Source organism: Pseudophryne corroboree, chromosome 5 (genome assembly GCF_028390025.1).
Source record: "Pseudophryne corroboree isolate aPseCor3 chromosome 5, aPseCor3.hap2, whole genome shotgun sequence".
In the NCBI taxonomy this organism is placed as follows: domain Eukaryota; kingdom Metazoa; phylum Chordata; class Amphibia; order Anura; family Myobatrachidae; genus Pseudophryne; species Pseudophryne corroboree.
The window spans coordinates 86,539,075-86,559,443 of record NC_086448.1 but is presented as its reverse complement, the minus strand read 5'-3'; the positions used below and the strand labels follow the sequence as shown (position 1 = coordinate 86,559,443).

Here is a 20,369-nt window from a genome sequence, read left to right as displayed (position 1 = left end):
CCCCCCTCTCTGTTTTAACCCTGTTTCTGTAGTGCAGTGCAGGGGAGAGCCTGGGAGCCTTCCCACCAGCGGATCTGTGTGGGAAAAATGGCGCTGTGTGCTGAGGAGATAGGCCCCGCCCCCTTCACGGCGGGCTCTTCTCCCGATTTTTTCTGTAATCCTGGCAGGGGTTAAATACATCCATATAGCCCAGGGGCTATATGTGATGTATTTTTAGCCAGTAAAGGTAATTACATTGCTGCCCAGGGCGCCCCCCCCCAGCGCCCTGCACCCTCAGTGACCGCGGTGTGAAGTGTGCTGAGAGCAATGGCGCACAGCTGCAGTGCTGTGCGCTACCTTAAGAAGACTGGGACGTCTTCAGCCGCCGATTTCTGGACCTCTTCTCTCTTCAGCATCTGTAAGGGGGCCGGCGGCGCGGCTCCGGTGACCCATCCAGGCTGTACCTGTGATCGTCCCTCTGGAGCTAGTGTCCAGTAGCCTAAGAAGCCAATCCATCCTGCACGCAGGTGAGTTCGCTTCTTCTCCCCTTAGTCCCGCGTTGCAGTGAGCCTGTTGCCAGCAGGACTCACTGAAAATAAAAAAAACCTAAGTCTAAACTTTTACTCTAAGCAGCTCAGGAGAGCCACCTAGATTGCACCCTTCTCGGCCGGGCACAAAAACCTAACTGAGGCTTGGAGGAGGGTCATAGGGGGAGGAGCCAGTGCACACCACCTAGTCCTAAAGCTTTTATTTTTGTGCCCTGTCTCCTGCGGAGCCGCTAATCCCCATGGTCCTGACGGAGTCCCCAGCATCCACTTAGGACGTCAGAGAAATCCTATTTTCTCGCAAAACTACTCAGGCTGAATTAGTCCTATAATAAATAGGAAATCTGGAAAAGAAACTTAATGAAGGTGCATAAACCAGATAAAGGGCAGGAGATCAAAGTGACTGTAATCTTGGTGTGTATATATATGTATATATAGTTACATTTAGAGAAAGCATAGTACAAAATTTGCAAAATATGATATCCTTTGAGCGGCTCCAAAAATCTAGATCTATCTTAGTAGTTTCCTAACTTAGTTTTAAGTACTAAGGACCTGACTAACCAAGTGTAATTTTTTTTTTCTTGCTTGCTTCCCTGCTCCATGTTCCGGCTCCATAGAAGACCTTCTTGGACTACGTGTGCCATGGCTTCCATTAGTCCAAATATAATATCCAATAAAACAGGAGGAAAAAAAATCAGTTTGTATATATTTCTGTTCATTTGTGTTAATTTTTATGTTTGTATATTTTTAACAATCTAGACACTTCCTTATTTCTAGGGTGTCATCTGACCCCAAAATAATATAGCGATGGTAGGTTTCTTATTTAAAATGATAAAAACTTAGAGAAAGGTATTAGCGACCACTGGTGTCCCTCCATAAAACATAGAAAATGAATCTGTGTCTTTAAAAAGAGACCATAAAAGTATTTGAGTTTAAAAACTGGAGATAACAATTTATTTAAAAAAAATCACACACTATTAAAAAGAGGAACCGTATATACTCGAGTATAAGTCGACCCGAATATAAGCCGAGGCACCTAATTTTACCACAAAAACCTGGGAAAACTTATTGGCTCGAGTATAAGCCTAGGGTGGGAAATGCAGCTCTAGCCGTACACAGCCCTCATACTGCCAGATATGCCCCTACAGTGCCAGATATGCCCTCATACTGCCAGATATGCCCCCTCAGTGCCAGATATGCCCTCATACTGCCAGATATGCTCCCACATTGCCAGATATGCCCCCACAGTGCCAGATATGCCCCCACAGATATGCCCCCACAGTGCCAGATATGCCCCCACAGTGCCAGATATGCCCCCACAGTGCCAGATATGCCCCCACAGTACCACATTTGCCCCCCCAAGTGCCAAATATGCTCCCCCAGTGCCGGTTACAACTTACCCTCTGCCGCTCTCATGCTATTTTGTGAAGAAGGGACACGGAGGGCACAGCACGCGCCTCTCCTGTGTCCCTCCTGTGTCTCTGGCGGCAGCGGCGTGTGTGTGTGTTAAATGAAGTGTTGGTTTGTGAGCCAATCAGAGCTCACGAAGAGAGACACAGGAGAGGCACGTGCTGTGCCCTCCATGTTCCTCCTTACCAATGACTCGAGTATAAGCCGAGGGGGCTTTTTCAGCACAAAAAAAAGTGCTGAAAAAGTCGGCTTATACTCGAGTATATACAGTAATTATAGCAGCACAAATACAAAAAAAGCCTCATATCTGGAGTCAGAGGTCAGTTCCGGCATCCCAATGCATTTCGTCAATCAGACTTCATCAAGGGGGGGGTGTAGTTTTGAAGGTCGACCACACTTAGGTCAACAGTGTCTAGATCAATCACTATTAGTCGACAGTAACTAGGTCGACCGGGACTTTAGGTCAACATGTCTAGGTCAACAGGTCAAAATGTCAACATTACTTTTTTTTTTTTTTTGGTGTCATTTTCACAGTATAGTGATCGGGAACCCCAATTAGTTAACTGCTTCGCTCGCCATGCTTCGGGCAGGTTACCATTCCCAATCATAGTGCACGTGGATCGTACAGTATGAAAAAGTTCAAAAAAAGAAAAAAATGTGAAAAACTCATGTCTACCTAGGACATGTCGATCTAGAGACCCTGTTGACCTAGAAACCCTGTCGACCAATAGTGGTCAACCTAGACACTGTCAACCTAAGTCTTGTCGACCTAGAGACCGGATACCATATATGCTATGATAATCTGTTTTGCAGAATGTGCCGGAAACCTCCATGGTTTCTAAACATTATGTCTGTGTGGAAAAATACCTGCCTTGTTCATACTAAAATTATTCTAGATATATATAGCCTACATGTTAGACTGATCAAATGCTGGGGGAGAATAGTATCAAGCTGTAACAGAGCAGTAATATAATGCTCAGAGGTTTCACTTCAATTATAGTTCATTTTAAAGAGAAATGTGTAACCCTGAGGTAAAACTTCTTCTAAATCTACTGCAGAGAGCGGTGCTCAGTGTGATATGTACACCCCATCACTATGTGATTCATTATGAAAATAAATATATCATGTATAAAATATACTGCAGCCACCTGCAGCTGTGATGGTACTAGTAACACACCTGTTATGGGGAGATGCACAGAGGCTAAAGTGAGGCGGAACTGTGTTCTGCCAGTTCCATTCCTCCGGCTCACCTAACCTAGAGAAATGCCGGGCGCCCACTAAAACTGTATTAGCAATGGGCGCCAGCTCTTTCCTCCTTAGCGCAGCCTCAAGCAAGAGCTCACTCCTAAGCTCTGGCTTCCGGCTCAGGCAGTGTGTGTGGCTGTGCGCTCTGAGCAGGGCCGTAACTACGTGTGTGCCAAGGGGGCTTGGCACACAGCGCAGTTGCCCTGGGGGTGCACGGCCAGCGGCATGTAATGAGTCAAATTGACTCATTACATGCCGCCTCTGAACTGCGCCGTGCGCCGCGCTGGAGGAGAGAAGACAGGAGCGCCGGGCAGCGGAGGAGGAGGGAGGGGGAGCAGGGAGCCGCAGCAGCGCTATTTGATTGGTAGTAAGCGCCGCTGCAGCATCCCCCTCTCCTTCTGTATTGGCTGCCTGGCGCTGCTGTGGATGCATCCCAGCATCCACAACAGCGCCGGGCAGCCAATACAGAAGGAGAGGGGGATGCTGCAGCGGCGCTTACTACCAATCAAATAGCGCTGCTGCGGCTCCCTGCTCCCCCTCCCTCCTCCTCCTTCTCAACTGACTTGAATCCTCCTGAGCTCCGTGTGTCTGTGGCTTTTGCTGCTGCTGCAGGGTGAGGTCTGTGCTCTGATTGGCTCTCTGAGTCAGTGAGAGCCAATCACAGCTAGCAGTGTTCCCTGTTGCCTAGCAGCAGCCTAGAGAGGGGAGGGAGTGAGAGGACTGGCTGAGCAGGCTCATGTGAAGCAGAGAGAGTGTCAGACAGCCTCTGAATGAACTTAGGAGCAGCAAGGGGAGGCATAGTTATTAGGAAATAGAAAAAACAAGACACCATCGGAACACCATCGAATGACTATCATTCGATGGTGAAAAACATCGGGAAGCCACTATTTAATGCTAAAAACACTACCATCGAAAGGAAAACATCGATGGTTCAGAAACATCGACCATCGATGTCCATCCCTACTTCACACTGCACAGAGAGGGAGATGCACGAGGAGCCTGTCAGCGGGGAGAAGGTAAGTATGTCTCTCTCTCTCCTGCAATGTGTAAAAAGGGGTCCCATCTGCTGCAATGTGTAAAAAGGGGTCCCATCTGCTGCAATGTGTATAAAGGGGTCCCGTCTGCCGCAATGTGTAAAAAGGGGTCCCGTCTGCCGCAATGTGTAAAAAGGGGTCCCGTCTGCCGCAATGTATAAAAAGGGGTCCCATCTGCTGCAATGTGTAAAAAGGGGTCCCATCTGCCGCAATGTGTATAAAGGGGGCCCGGCTGCCGCAATGTGTAAAAAGGGGTCCCGTCTGCCGCAATGTGTAAAAAGGGGGACTGGCTGCCGCAATGCGTAAAAAGGGGTCCCGACTGCCGCAATGCGTAAAAAGGGGTCCCATCTGCCGCAATGCGTAAAAAGGGGTCCCGTCTGCCGCAATGTGTAAAAAGGGGGCCTGGCTGCCGCAATGTGTAAAAAGGGGGACTGGCTGCCGCAATGTGTAAAAAGGGGGATGCTGTCTGCTGTAATGTATAAAAGGGGCTCTACCTGGTGTAGTGGCGCTACTGTGCAGCGTAATTTGAATAATGGAGACTACTGTGCACCGTAGTATGAATTGCTATTATTTTGTTGCCACGCCCCTTTCCGTGAAGCCACGCCCCTATATATTTTGCGCCTATCTTGTACGGGGGGGGGGGGGCGCCAATGTCAGTTCTTGCACACAGCGCTAAAATGCCTAGTTACGGCACTGGCTCTGAGAGAGATGTCATGTGTATTATGTGTCTGTATGGGAGATGTTACTGTATGTGTGTTGTGTATTATATGTCTGAGTGCGAAATCTTATGTATGTTTTGTATTATGTGTCTGTGTGTGAGATGTTATGTATGTTGTGTTTCTCCGTAGTGGATGTCTGTATGTTGGGGATTAGGAAGGGGGTCAGTTAGACTTAGTAGTCTAGTTCCTGAGCCCAATGCTGGACAATACATGGCTTAATAGCGTATGTAATCAACTTATGTTCACACAGTCCCTGGCTTGCATGGCAAAGCGAGAGATGACAAGACTTTTGCACACAGCAGTGAAGGCGTGGTTGGGGGAAGAGTATCAATTGTTAGTCACAAGTCACACCTTTTGTGGATGACTAAAACCCTCCACAGCTGGCCAGGTGCATCATGGGCTGGCCACACCCTCTCTAGCAGAATGTCATCTCAGAGGTGTAGTGTGCCCTCTACGTAATCCTGGATAGCAGGCACCATATACCAGTGATGGCCACAAGGCGCCCATCATAAATACAGTAATATACAAAGTGAGCAGGTTTTAACCTATGGTCTGAGCTTTTGTGGCTCCGGGCCTAGCGGGTGCAGGAAGACAGGGTAACAGCATGAATATTGAGGTCATGGAGAAGGGGAGAGTGATAAATGATACAAGGCTACAGAAAGTAATATAGGGGGGGGATATGGGGACACATGTGAGGCAAGGGGACAGTAGTCAGGGGCGGTTTAAGAGAGGAGAGGGCCTATGTGCAGACTCCATGCAGCCCCTCCTCACTGGTGGCACCACTATAGACTCTAGCAGCGGACTTTGTGCCAGAGTCTACTGCGCATGCACACATTTTCCCAGTGACTCCTGTCTGTAATGCTGGTGGCCACCATGGGACTCTGTAGTGACTATAATTATGTGGGTGTAGGGTGTGTGGTGTGGGCCCGTGTGTACCGCACATGCTGCACCCATTATAGTTATGCCAATGGCAGGAGGATTTGGAGGACAAGGGGCAGACAGAGATGAAGTAAAAGGGACTGTGACAGAAGAGACATAGGGATGAGGAAAGCAGGCAGCAGGCAGATTAGACCTGAGAGAGACAGGAGACATGGAGGCAGAGGAGACTGTCATCTCCAGATAATACAATGTTCTATATATCGTGTCTTTTTGTTATCCCCACACCCTGTGAGATATAAATGCTTATTTTGGTTTAATGTTAATGTTATTTCACTCATTAATAATATCTATATATTTAAAACACAGAACAAAAAAGGGTTGTTGTGAATCCCTAGCAAATGGCGCAAAAAAGAGCAGCCCGTAGGCCGGTTCACCACACAAGAACCTCACCAAAAAGTTCAAATAACACAATTTTTGAATACAAATGTGTGGGACACCAGAATAACAGGCGCTTAACAAATTTAAATATCAAAGTATACTTAGTAACACGTCCCTGGAATGTACAGGAAAGGTGGAGCTTCAAATTGTCGTGTAGATGGGCGTATTTCCCTTTTCTGAAGCGATTCTTTCTCCTCAACTCGATGTTAACATGAAAGAGATGGTATACATATACATGTGTAGTAATGTTTCAATAATGAATAAGTCTCTTTCAATGGCGGAAATATGCAACACAGGAAAGGCTATATTCATCCGTCGGTGAGGCGTACCCCAACTCACTTTCCAAACGAAAGAAGAAAGCCTATCAAGGTATCTTTTCCTATCCACCTCTGTGTTTGGAAATAACAGGTTTAAGTAGTGAACCCCTTTTACCAAGGAAATGAGCGTACCTCACTCACACAAAAAGAGGGTAGTTGACACACATAAAGGTATCTTTCATTCCTTGTATGTTAGATGTAAGGCGTACCCTACTCACGGAAGTAAAGATTATATTCAAGCACATCTGGGTTTCTTTCGATGATCAGACGTGTTAGTGATTAACACTAGTTTCCCTCATGTGTGGATAGTTCCCAAAATCAAAAAAGAAAATGGTTCACGATGTATCCACATGAAAAAGGTATGTATTTTATTAAAAAATGCCCCATACATAAGGGGTGAAGACAATGAACAACAATAAAAACTGTATACACAGTCCAATGGATATTATAGCAGCATGGACAATGTATCCAAAATCATAACATAAAAAAATTCTAAGTCCAAAATTTAAATAAAAAATATAGTAAAAACAATATCAGTTCATACCTAAATTGTATAATAGAAGGTCCACACTCTCAGCTGGTCAGCATGTTTCGGCCTGTGATAGGCCTTTTATCAAGATATACTGAGAGAGTGGAAAGACCAGTATTTTATATGTGGAGTGACCAATCAGAAGTTTCTTTAGTTATGATATCATCATTAAAGGACATTCTATCAGAGTAACAGAAAACCATTGTAAAATACAAAACAAAGTATATCACCAGGATTTGTAATGGTTAACAGAGTAATTGAAAACAAAACAGATTAAAAATGACTGAATTACACGCTTTTCATTGGAGGAATCTCCATGGCAACCACACGCGTCATACTTCATTTGGTGCCATGTTATTTGATGGTGGCTCCCAAACAGGCTACACTGAAATTAAGCCCCGCTTGATACTGCAGAGGTGTCTCCATATTGGTATCCGGACTCCAGGTCGACAGCACAAAGGTCGACACACTTTAGGTCGACGCTAATTGGTCGACACACCTTAGGTCGACATGGACAAAAGGTCGACAGGAACAAGGTCGACATGGAAAAATGTCGACATGAGATTTTCACGATTTTTTTCTTTTTTTGAACCTTTTCATACTTCGATCCACGTGGACTACGATTGGAACGGTAAAGTGTGCCGAGCAAAGCGGTAGTGGAGCGAAGGCACCATGCACGAAGCATGGCGAGCCATGCGAGGGGACGCAATGCACTAATTGGGGTTCCCGGTCACTCTACGAAGAAAACGACACCAAAAAACATTAAAAACTCATGTCGACCTTTTTTCCATGTCGACCTAAGGTGTGTCGACCAATTGACGTCGACCTAAAGTGTGTCGACCTTTGTGCTGTCGACCCTCAGTCCCAGACCCCTACATATTGGCCGCCCGCCGCGATTGTTAAGGACGGGGGTGTCACGACCGCTGTGTAATGAGATACGCGTCGTTGCCATGACTACGCGATCTCTAAACGCGGACTATGTACTATGACATTGGGCATCGGCCTTGGCAGACGACGTTGATGGAATTTCATCGTCTCGGCCATGACTAGTGGCAGCAGCTTCAGCACGAGGTGGAAGTGGATCTTGATCTTTCCCTATTTTTGGAACCTCAACATTTTTGTTCTCCATATTTTAATAGGCACAACTAAAAGGCACCTCAGGTAAACAATGGAGATGGATGGATACTAGTATACTTATGGATGACGAGTGACTGACGACACAGAGGTAGCTACAGCCGTGGACTACCGTACTGTGTCTGCTAGTATAGAGATGATAATGATATAAAAAATATATAGATATCACTACTGCAGGTATATATAATATATAATGACGGACCTGCTGGACACTGTCAGCAGACTGCTGAACTACTAGTATGAAGAAGATAGAAAAAAAAAACCCCACCACAGGTAGGTATACAATTATGGACGAGCACTGAAGACACAGAGGTAGCTACAGCCGTGGACTACCGTACTGTGTCTGCTAGTATAGAGATGATAATGATATAAAAAATATATATATATATCACTACTGCAGGTATATATAATTTCTCTGACGTCCTAGTGGATGCTGGGGACTCCGTAAAGACCATGGGGAATAGCGGCTCCGCAGGAGACTGGGCACAAAAGTAAAGCTTTAGGACTACCTGGTGTGCACTGGCTCCTCCCCCTATGACCCTCCTCCAAGCCTCAGTTAGATTTTTGTGCCCGAACGAGAAGGGTGCACACTAGGTGGCTCTCCTGAGCTGCTTAGTGAAAAGTTTAGTTTTAGGTTTTTTATTTTCAGTGAGACCTGCTGGCAACAGGCTCACTGCATCGAGGGACTAAGGGGAGAAGAAGCGAACTCACCTGCGTGCAGAGTGGATTGGGCTTCTTAGGCTACTGGACACCATTAGCTCCAGAGGGATCGAACACAGGCCCAGCCATGGAGTCCGGTCCCAGAGCCGCGCCGCCGGCCCCCTTACAGAGCCAGAAGCAAGAAGAGGTCCGGAAAATCGGCGGCAGAAGACATCCTGTCTTCACCAAGGTAGCGCACAGCACTGCAGCTGTGCGCCATTGCTCCTCAGCACACTTCACACTTCGGTCACTGAGGGTGCAGGCCGCTAGGGGGGGCGCCCTGAGCAGCAATAAAAACACCTTGGCTGGCGAAAATACATCACATATAGCCCCCAGGGCTATATGGATGAATTTTAACCCCTGCCAGAATCCATAAAAAAGCAGGAGAAAAGTCCGCGAAAAAGGGGCGGAGCCTATCTCCTCAGCACACTGGCACCATTTTCCCTCACAGCTCCGTTGGAGGGAAGCTCCCTGGCTCTCCCCTGCAGTCACTACACTACAGAAAGGGTTAAAAAAGAGAGGGGGGCACTAATTACGCGCAGTATTAACAATACAGCAGCTATAAGGGGAAAAACACTTATATAAGGTTATCCCTGTATATATATAGCGCTCTGGTGTGTGCTGGCAAACTCTCCCTCTGTCTCCCCAAAGGGCTAGTGGGGTCCTGTCCTCTATCAGAGCATTCCCTGTGTGTGTGCTGTGTGTCGGTACGTTTGTGTCGACATGTATGAGGAGGAAAATTATGTGGAGGCGGAGCAAATTGCCTGTAATAGGGATGTCACCCCCTAGGGGGTCGACACCTGAGTGGGTCAACTGTTGGAAGGAATTAACAGTGTCAGCTCTTTACAAAAGACAGTGGTTGACATGAGACAGCCGGCTACTCAGCTTGTGCCTGTCCAGACGTCTCATAGGCCGTCAGGGGCTCTAAAGCGCCCGTTACCTCAGATGGCAGATACAGACGCCGACACGGATACTGACTCCAGTGTCGACGGTGAAGAGACAAATGTGACTTCCAGTAGGGCCACACGTTACATGATTGAGGCAATGAAAAATGTTTTACACATTTCTGATAATACGAGTACCACCAAAAGGGGTATTATGTTCGGTGAGGAAAAACTACCTGTAGTTTTCCTGAATCTGAGAAATTAAATGAGGTGTGTGATGAAGCGTGGGTTTCCCCCGATAAAAACTGATAATTTCTAAAAAGTTATTGGCATTATATCCTTTCCCGCCGGAGGTTAGGGTGCGTTGGGAAACACCCCCTAGGGTGGATAAAGCGCTCACACGCTTGTCAAAACAAGGGCTCTACCCTCTCCTGAGATGGCCGCCCTTAAGGATCCTGCTGATAGAAAGCAGGAGGGTATCCTAAAATGTATTTACACACATACTGGTGTTATACTGCGACCAGCAATCGCCTCAGCCTGGATGTGCAGTGCTGGGTTGGCGTGGTCGGATTCCCTGACTGAAAATATTGATACCCTAGATAGGGACAGTATATTATTGCCTATAGAGCATTTAAAAGATGCATTTCTATATATGCGTGATGCACAGCGGAATATTTGCCGACTGGCATCAAGAGTAAGTGCGTTGTCCATTTCTGCCAGAAGAGGGTTATGGACACGACAGTGGTCAGGTGATGCGGATTCCAAACGGCATATGGAAGTATTGCCTTATAAAGGGGAGGAGTTATTTGGGGTCGGTCTTTCAGACCTGGTGGCCACGGCAACAGCTGGGAAATCCACGTTTTTACCCCAGGTCGCCTCTCAACATAAAAAGACGCCGTATTATCAGGCGCAGTCCTTTCGTTCCCATAAGGACAAGCGGGCAAAAGGTTCCTCATTTCTGCCCCGTGACAGAGGGAGAGGAAAAAGGCTGCAGAAATCAGCCAGTTCCCAGGAACAGAAGCCCTCTCCCGCCTCTGCCAAGCCCTCAGCATGACGCTGGGGCTTTACAAGCGGACTCAGGCACGGTGGGGGCCCGTCTCAAGAATTTCAGCGCGCAGTGGGCCCACTCGCAAGTAGACCCCTGGATCCTTCAGGTGGTATCTCAGGGGTACAAATTGGAATTCGAGACGTCTCCCCCTCACCGTTTCCTAAAGTCGGCTTTACCGACGTCTCCCTCCGACAGGGAGGCAGTTTTGGAAGCCATTCACAAGCTGTATTCCCAGCAGGTGATAATCAAGGTACCCCTCCTGCAACAGGGAAAGGGGTATTATTCCACACTGTTGTGGTACCGAAGCCGGACGGCTCGGTGAGACCGATTTTAAATCTAAAATCTTTGAACACTTACATACAGAAGTTCAAATTCAAGATGGAGTCACTCAGAGCAGTGATTGCGAACCTGGAAGAAGGGGACTACATGGAGTCTCTGGACATCAAGGATGCTTACCTTCATGTCCCAATTTACCCTTCTCACCAAGGGTACCTCAGGTTTGTGGTACAGAACTGTCACTATCAGTTTCAGATGCTGCCGTTTGGATGGTCCACGGCACCCCGGGTCTTTACCAAGGTAATGGCCGAAATGATGATACTCCTTCGAAGGAAGGGAGTTTTAGTTATCCCTTACTTGGACGATCTCCTGATAAGGGTAAGATCCAGAGAACAGTTGGAGGTCGGAGTATCACTATCTCAGGTAGTGTTGCGGCAGCACGGTTGGATTCTCAATATTCCAAAATCGCAGCTGGTTCCGACGACTCGTCTTCTGTTCCTAGGGATGATCCTGGACACAGTCCAGAAAAAGGTGTTTCTCCCGGAGGAGAAAGCCAGGGAGTTATCCGAGCTAGTCAGGAACCTCCTAAAAAACCGAGCCAAGTCTCAGTGCATCAATGCACAAGGGTTCTGGGAAAAATGGTGGCTTCCTACGAAGCAATCCCATTCGGCAGATTCCACGCAAGAACTTTCCAGTGGGACCTGCTGGACAAATGGTCCGGGTCGCATCTTCAGATGCATCAGCGGATAACCCTGTCACCAAGGACAAGGGTGTCCCTCCTGTGGTGGTTGCAGAGTGCTCATCTTCTAGAGGGCCGCAGATTCGGCATTCAGGACTGGGTCCTGGTGACCACGGATGCCAGCCTGCGAGGCTGGGGAGCAGTCACACAGGGAAGGAATTTCCAGGGCTTATGGTCAAGCCTGGAGACATCACTTCACATAAATATCCTGAAGCTAAGGGCCATTTACAATGCTCTAAGCTTAGCAAGACCTCTGCTTCAAGGTCAGCCGGTGTTGATCCAGTCGGACAACATCACGGCAGTCACCCACGTAAACAGACAGGGTGGCACAAGAAGCAGGAGGGCAATGGCAGAAGCTGCAAGGATTCTTCGCTGGGCGGAAAATCATGTGATAGCACTGTCAGCAGTATTCATTCCGGGAGTGGACAACTGGGAAGCAGACTTCCTCAGCAGACACGACCTCCACCCGGGAGAGTGGGGACTTCACCCAGAAGTCTTCCACATGATTATAAACCGTTGGGAAAAACTCGACAGGTATTGCGCCAGGTCAAGGGACCCTCAGGCAATAGCTGTAGACGCTCTGGTAACACCGTGGGTGTACCAGTCAGTGTATGTGTTCCCTCCTCTGCCTCTCATACCCAAGGTACTGAGAATTATAAGATGGAGAGGAGTAAGCACTATATTCGTGGCTCCGGATTGGCCAAGAAGGACTTGGTAACCGGAACTTCAAGAGATGCTCACGGAGGATCCGTGGCCTCTACCTCTAAGAAGGGACCTGCTCCAGCAAGGACCCTGTCTGTTCCAAGACTTACCGCGGCTGCGTTTGACGGAATGGCGGTTGAACGCCGGATCCTGAAGGAAAAAGGCATTCCGGATTAAGTCATCCCTATCCTGATCAAAGCCAGGAAGGATGTAACCGCAAAACATTATCACCGCATTTGGCGAAAATATGTTGCGTGGTGCGAGGCCAGTAAGGCCCGACGGAGGAAATTCAACTGGGTCGATTCCTACATTTCCTGCAAACAGGAGTGTCTATGGGCCTGAAATTGGGTCCATTAAGGTTCAAATTTCGGCCCTGTAAATTTTCTTCCAAAAAGAACTAGCTTCAGTCCCTGAAGTTCAGACGTTTGTAAAAGGGGTACTGCATATACAGCCTCCTTTTGTGCCTCCAGTGGCACCTTGGGATCTCAATGTAGTTTTTGGGTTCCAAAAGTCACATTGGTTTGAACCACTTAAATCTGTGGAGTTAAAATATCTCACATGGAAAGTGGTCATGCGGTTGGCCCTGGCCTGGGCCAGGCGCGTGTCAGAATTGGTGGCTTTATCCTGTAAAAGCCCTTATCTGATTTTCCATTCGGACAGGGCGGAATTGAGGACTCGTCCTCAGTTTCTCCCTAAGGTGGTTTCAGCGTTTCACCTGAACCAACCTATTGTGGTGCCTGCGGCTACTAGGGACTTGGAGGACTCCAGGTTGCTAGACGTTGTCAGGGCCCTGAAAATATATGTTTCCAGGACGGCTGGAGTCAGAAAATCTGACTCGCTGTTTATCCTGTATGCACCCAACAAGCTGGGTGCTCCTGCTTCTAAGCAGACTATTGCTCGTTGGATTTGTAGTACAATTCAGCTTGCACATTCTGTGGCAGGCCTGCCACAGCCAAAAATCTGTAAATGCCCACTCCACAAGGAAGGTGGGCTCATCTTGGGCGGCTGCCCGAGGGGTCTCGGCTTTACAACTTTGCCGAGCAGCTACTTGGTCAGGAGCAAATACGTTTGTAAAATTCTACAAATTTGATACCCTGGCTGAGGAGGACCTGGAGTTCTCTCATTTGGTGCTGCAGAGTCATCCGCACTCTCCCGCCCGTTTGGGAGCTTTGGTATAATCCCCATGGTCCTTACGGAGTCCCCAGCATCCACTAGGACGTCAGAGAAAATAAGAATTTACTTACCGATAATTCTATTTCTCGTAGTCCGTAGTGGATGCTGGGCGCCCATCCCAAGTGCGGATTGTCTGCAATACTTGTACATAGTTATTGTTACCAAAAATCGGGTTATTGCTGTAGTGAGCCATCTTTTCTAGAGGCTCCTCTGTTATCATGCTGTTAACTGGGTTTAGATCACAAGTTATACGGTGTGATTGGTGTGGCTGGTATGAGTCTTACCCGGGATTCAAAATCCTTCCTTATTGTGTACGCTCGTCCGGGCACAGTATCCTAACTGAGGCTTGGAGGAGGGTCATAGGGGGAGGAGCCAGTGCACACCAGGTAGTCCTAAAGCTTTACTTTTGTGGCCCAGTCTCCTGCGGAGCCGCTATTCCCCATGGTCCTTACGGAGTCCCCAGCATCCACTACGGACTACGAGAAATAGAATTATCGGTAAGTAAATTCTTATTATATAATGACGGACCTGCTGGACACTGTCAGCAGACTGCTGAACTACTAGTATGAAGAAGATAGAAAAAAAAAAAACCCCACCACAGGTAGGTATACAATTATGGACAAGCACTGACGACACAGAGGTAGCTACAGCCGTGGACTACCGTACTGTGTCTGCTAGTATAGAGATGATAATGATATAACAAATATATATATATCACTACTGCAGGTATATATAATATATAATGACGGACCTGCTGGACACTGTCAGCAGACTGCTGAACTACTAGTATTAAGAAGATAGAAAAAAAAAACCCCCACCACAGGTAGGTATACAATTATGGACGAGCACTGTGACGACACAGAGGTAGCTACAGCCGTGGACTGCCGTACTGTGTCTGCTAGTATAGAGATGATAATGATATAAAAAATATATATATCACTACTGCAGGTATATATAATATATAATGACGGACCTGCTGGACACTGTCAGCAGACTGCTGAACTACTAGTATGAAGAAGATAGAAAAAAAAAACCCCACCACATGTAGGTATACAATTATGGACGAGCACTGTGACAACACAGAGGTAGCTACAGCCGTGGACTACCGTACTGTGTTTGCTAGTATAGAGATGATAATGATATAAAAAATATATATATATCACTACTGCAGGTATATATAATATATAATGACGGACCTGCTTGACACTGTCAGCAGACTGCTGAACTACTAGTATGAAGAAGATAGAAAAAAAAAACCCACCACAGGTAGGTATACAATTATGGACGAGCACTGTGACGACACAGAGGTAGCTACAGCCGTGGACTACCGTACTGTGTCTGCTAGTATAGAGATGATAATGATATAAAAAAAATATATATATCACTACTGCAGGTATATGTAATATATAATGACGGACCTGCTGGACACTGTCAGCAGACTGCTGAACTACTAGTATGAAGAAGATATATAAAAAAAAACCACCACAGGTAGGTATACAATTATGGACGAGCACTGTGACGACACAGAGGTAGCTACAGCCGTGGACTACCGTACTGTGTCTGCTAGTATAGAGATGATAATGATATAAAATATATATATATATATATATCACTACTGCAGGTATATATAATATATAATGACGGACCTGCTGGACACTGTCAGCAGACTGCTGAACTACTAGTATGAAGAAGATAGAAAAAAAAAAACCCACCACAGGTAGGTATACAATTATGGACGAGCACTGATGACACAGAGGTAGCTACAGCCGTGGACTACCGTACTGTGTCTGCTAGTATAGAGATGATAATGATAGAAAAATTATATATATATCACTACTGCAGGTATATATAATATATAATGACGGACCTGCTGGACACTGTCAGCAGACTCCTAAACTACTAGTATGAAGAAGATAGAAAAAAAAACCCCACCACAGGTAGGTAGGTAGGTATACAATTATGGACGAGCACTGACGACACAGAGATAGCCACAGCCGTGGACTACCGTACTGCGTCTGCTAATATAGAGATGATAAAGATGATAGAGATTAACAAAAAAAATATAACACTACTGCAGGTAAATATTTATATAATATAATGAATGACGGACCTGCTGGACACTGTCAGCAGAATGCGTTTATAGAATAAATAAAAAAACACCACAGGAGTGTTTGTTTAACTTTTTCAGGCAGACAATATATACTGGTGGTCAGTCACACTGGCAGCAAAAGTGTGCACTGTACTCCTGCTATAATAACTGCTCCCCAGTCTCCCCCACAATTAAGCTGTGTGAGCAGTGAGCACTCAGCACAGTCAGATATACATAGATGATATATCACATGCAGCACACTGAGGCTGAGCACAGATATGGTATGTGACTGTGTATCGTTTTTTTTCAGGCAGAGAACGGATTATAAATAATAAATAAAACTGGTGGTCACTAACTAACTATCAGCAAAACTCTGCACTCTGAGTACTCCTAAAATGCTCCCCAAAATTACTAAATTAGTAGTATATCAAGTGTCTCTAAGTCTAAACGGAGAGGACGCCAGCCACGTCCTCTCCCTATCAATCTCAATGCACGTGTGAAAATGGCGGCGACGCGCGGCTCCTTATATAGAATCCGAGTCTCGCGATAGAATCCGAGTCTCGCGAGAATCCGACAGCGGGATGATGACGTTCGGGCGCGCTCGGGTTAACCGAGCAAGGCGGGAGGATCCGAGCCTGCTCTGACCCGTGGAAAAAAAGCTGAAGTTCGGGCGGGTTCGGATTCCGAGGAACCGAACCCGCTCATCTCTAGTCCCCACACTGAGACCTTTTCTGATGAATGGACACGAATGACTGTGGAGGATAGGTACTTTTGACTCAGAGGTATTGCATAATCTAAGAAGAAGGATATGTCTGATAAAATCCGGGAAGCAACGGATTAGACATTATGATTATTTACAGTTATGGCAACAGGAAGGTGAGATACAAAGAGGATTAGCTCAAGCAGCTGGTTCCAACACTGGCAGGAAACTGATGGCAACTGGAGAAGCAATGGCTACAGAGAATGGCATACTGGGATATGATGATAATAGTGCACTTAAATGTATTAATGATGATAATAGTAAACGTAATGGATGTGTTGATAACGATAGGAGTAAAACTGATAAATGTACAAATTCTAACCCGTGCAAGTTGCACCCCATGTTAAACTTCCCTCAGGATTACAAGCAAGAAAGTGAGCCCAGTACTTTTTCCAGCAGCCATCATACGAGACACCCAGGTGGGCACGGCCCAATCGGTAAAGGCAGTAGTAAAGCCCCCTTACGGAGGGTCAGGTGAGGTCGCGTCCACAGGTAAGTACGGTATTGTATGTTATGCACAGACAATTGCGCCTCACATTGTAGAGTATAGAGAGGTAGCGGTTTCTGTATTAATGGATGGTTTAAAGGAAGTGTTGAGAACAAGGGTACAGACCACTCAACCTAATTGGAAAGGTATGTCGGTGGCTGCTTTGAGAGAGACCGCTATTGAACATCGTCGGAACATCATAAGACACAGGGAGTCACAGGGCGGTAAGCAAATGACAATAAGTAGACAGGCCCTGACAACTAAGCCACATCAGCTTAAGCCCCAGACCCCTTTGGGTAAGTCGAATGTGATAAAATTTTATAACTGCCAGAGGGAAGGGCATTATGCACGGAGTTGTATGTTTAGAGACCCACATAAGGTATATCAACCCCCTAGACAACGACATAACGCACGTAATTGTAAGCAGGGATCATATAGAAAACATTTTGGGCCGCACCTGTAATTTGCAGCCAGTGAAGTTGATTGTTAGCCTTGGTAGTAAGCCTGAGGTTACAATCAATGTAATTGGTAGGTCATTCCTTGTAGACACAAGGGCGGCCAGGTAAACTCTGTGATTTATCTTTAAATATTTCCTTTTCATCTCTGACGTTCACCAGCAGAACTACAGCTCAAACGTCACATGACTACGTGGTCTTTTCAGAGGTCTACCCAACCCCAGTGTATCTTACCAACATCGGTTTGTCTGGCCAAACACAAAGGGTGGAGAGTGGAAATACTGGTGGGGGAGACTGTGCAGAGATACCGATGGACATGTTGGTGTGACAGCCTGATGGTGAACGGAAATCTGACAATGTTTCTTTTCTATTGTTCTCTCTCTTTGTTCTTTCATGTTTTACGGATGGTATGTCACACAACAGTTAGACAAATGGTAATGCAAGATTTATGCTCCTTACAGAAAGATTGCTGAGTCGGAAAGAATATTGTATCACCGGAGTGTTCGTTTTGGGAAGACTGAGAGACAGCACCTTTGAGACGACAACTGAGCACGAAGAACAAGACTAGAGGACAAATTATCATAACAAGTTTTTTTTCCCTTCAATTATTTTCTGTACCCCCATTACAACTTTCTCTTTCTCCTCCTGTAAGATGGACTCGCCCCAAGAGACTGCAATCTGTGTTTTCCTGTTGACCCTGTTGTTGACCAGAGCAGTCTGTTTCGGTGAGAGTACCAGTGAGGTCGAGAAAGGATCTGGAATGGGTTCTGATGATCAGGATGGAGGCGTAGAATTCCAAGAGCAACACAATCCCCGAGCAAAGGCGAGTATCAGAAAACGATCTGGTAGCCATGACACTAGTAGACATTGTGAAGGATTGTTAGCTTAAGAGAATTGTATCTGTAGTAATTGTGAAAACATAGTTGAGGACAGGTGCATCCAGAGATGTCAGTCCAGCCTTAATATCAACATGGACCGTCATCCATTGAGTGACTATCACTCATTAGTGGGAAAGGTTTTAAACCAAATGGAATACTGGGTGTGCTCACAAGTACCTCAAGGTCATAGAAAGTCAGGACTAGTGCCATACTCTTTAACGATAGATGAGGTACTTGAATTAAGGGGTGGGAGACCGGTGGACAAGAAATTTAATATTTCTAGACCTCCTAGTTTGAAGCTCCACCAATATCATGTGGATAGGTCCTTAATATGTTTTAACATTTCCAATCCCCGAAAGCCGGGAAATTGGGAAGTGACATGAAACAACCGAACCATGACATTCTCACACAGAGCCAATAGAATGCCCGTAGACTCAGAACTTATACGCCAAATAGCCAACAGTGGGAGATATTTCCAATATAGGTACACATTAGGAAGTAGGCCCATGCGAGTTGGAGAAGTATCACCAGGATACTGTGCGCATATCATACAACCTGATACGTGTACTAGACAAATGAAAGAGTTAGGGATAGGATTTTTCACCTGGAAGGTTTGTAATATGGTGATGTCATTTTCTGTCTCATATGTCCTCCCCGATGATGCATATTTCATATGTGGGAGGAAGGCGTATAAGTGGCTTGCCCCAAACTCAGAGGGATTGTGTTACATTGGAAGAGTGTTGCCGGAAGTAATGACCATTACCCATGATAAAATGAAAGACGTTCACCGCAATGCTGAAGCTCCTTACACTCACACTCACTACGAACACATTGTAAAGAGACACCTTATAGATAGGACAGAGCATGCAGCCTCTGATTTGATCCACGAATCCACCGGGATTCAATTCCTACTCACGTTAGATATCACCCGTACCGCCAGAGGAGTTATAAATTTTAGGTATATTACCGCGCTAGCGAACCTGATAGACAATATCACCGAGATGTATGATGACACCTTCAGGTATACTGGGAGAGAATTGCAAGCTTACAAAACGGAACTGATCCAGCACAGGATGGTTCTCAATTACATCACAGCAGTGACAGGAGGGTATTGTGTCACCCTAGCAACTCAGTATGGTGTGAAATGTTGTACGTATATCACAAACTGCACTGAGGCCCCAATAGAGGTCATAGATCAAAAGATGGGCGATATCTTGCAATTGAAGTGGGAGTTCCGAAGGAGACACAACCTTATCCTTACTTCTGTGGGTAATGAACTGACCGGCTGGGTATCATGGTTGAACCCACGCAATTGGTTCTCAGGTTTAGGAGAATGGGCTCAAAATGTTATCGTTGCTTTAGGAAAATTTCTCTTATGTATCCTAGGAGTTGTCATAATGATTGGTCTGATATTCAGATGTGTTCGAATTTTAATGAATTTCAAGCGAAGTACCAAATTGATGAGTTTGAGGAGCCAGGGCATTGTAACAACAACTAGTTTAATTTATGACCCATCAATCGAGACAATGTTGTGATAAGACGTGATTCCACGGTCCGTTTCTTTCAACCGTTTCTCCTTTGTTTTTCTCCAAGGTACAAAGACATCCACTTGGAAAAAGAATTTGATGACCCTTCATACAGACCACTGATGAACTGTTTCACCGACACTTGATGAGCTTTTAGAGACTTTAATTTTTTTTATGGACACTTGAAGAGCTTTGCTTGCCACTTACAGCAAAGATACAGCAAAGATACAACAATCCGGACAAGACATCGACAAGACGTCAACAAGACACCCAAAGACGACCACACATAATCATACGAATGCATTTATAACGCATGTTTCTTATCTTCATCTCTACTATCTTCAGGTAGTGGCACACATAGTCGACAGGTGATATAGACACATATATTAGCACTCACATATTCTCCCCCTTCAGGTATCATCAA

General features: G+C 46.0%; 1 protein-coding gene across 1 annotated transcript in view; it reads left to right on the top strand.

The window, feature by feature from the left end:
• The first annotated feature begins 4,080 nt into the window (after positions 1–4,080).
• The window catches only part of LOC134928803 (uncharacterized), a 35,310-nt gene continuing 19,021 nt past the window's right edge, over positions 4,081–20,369 (top strand). Inside the window, exon 1 of the mRNA XM_063924794.1 lies at positions 4,081–4,195. The gene's annotated coding sequence lies outside the window, so the exon portion shown is untranslated. The remainder of the gene's footprint in view (positions 4,196–20,369) is intronic.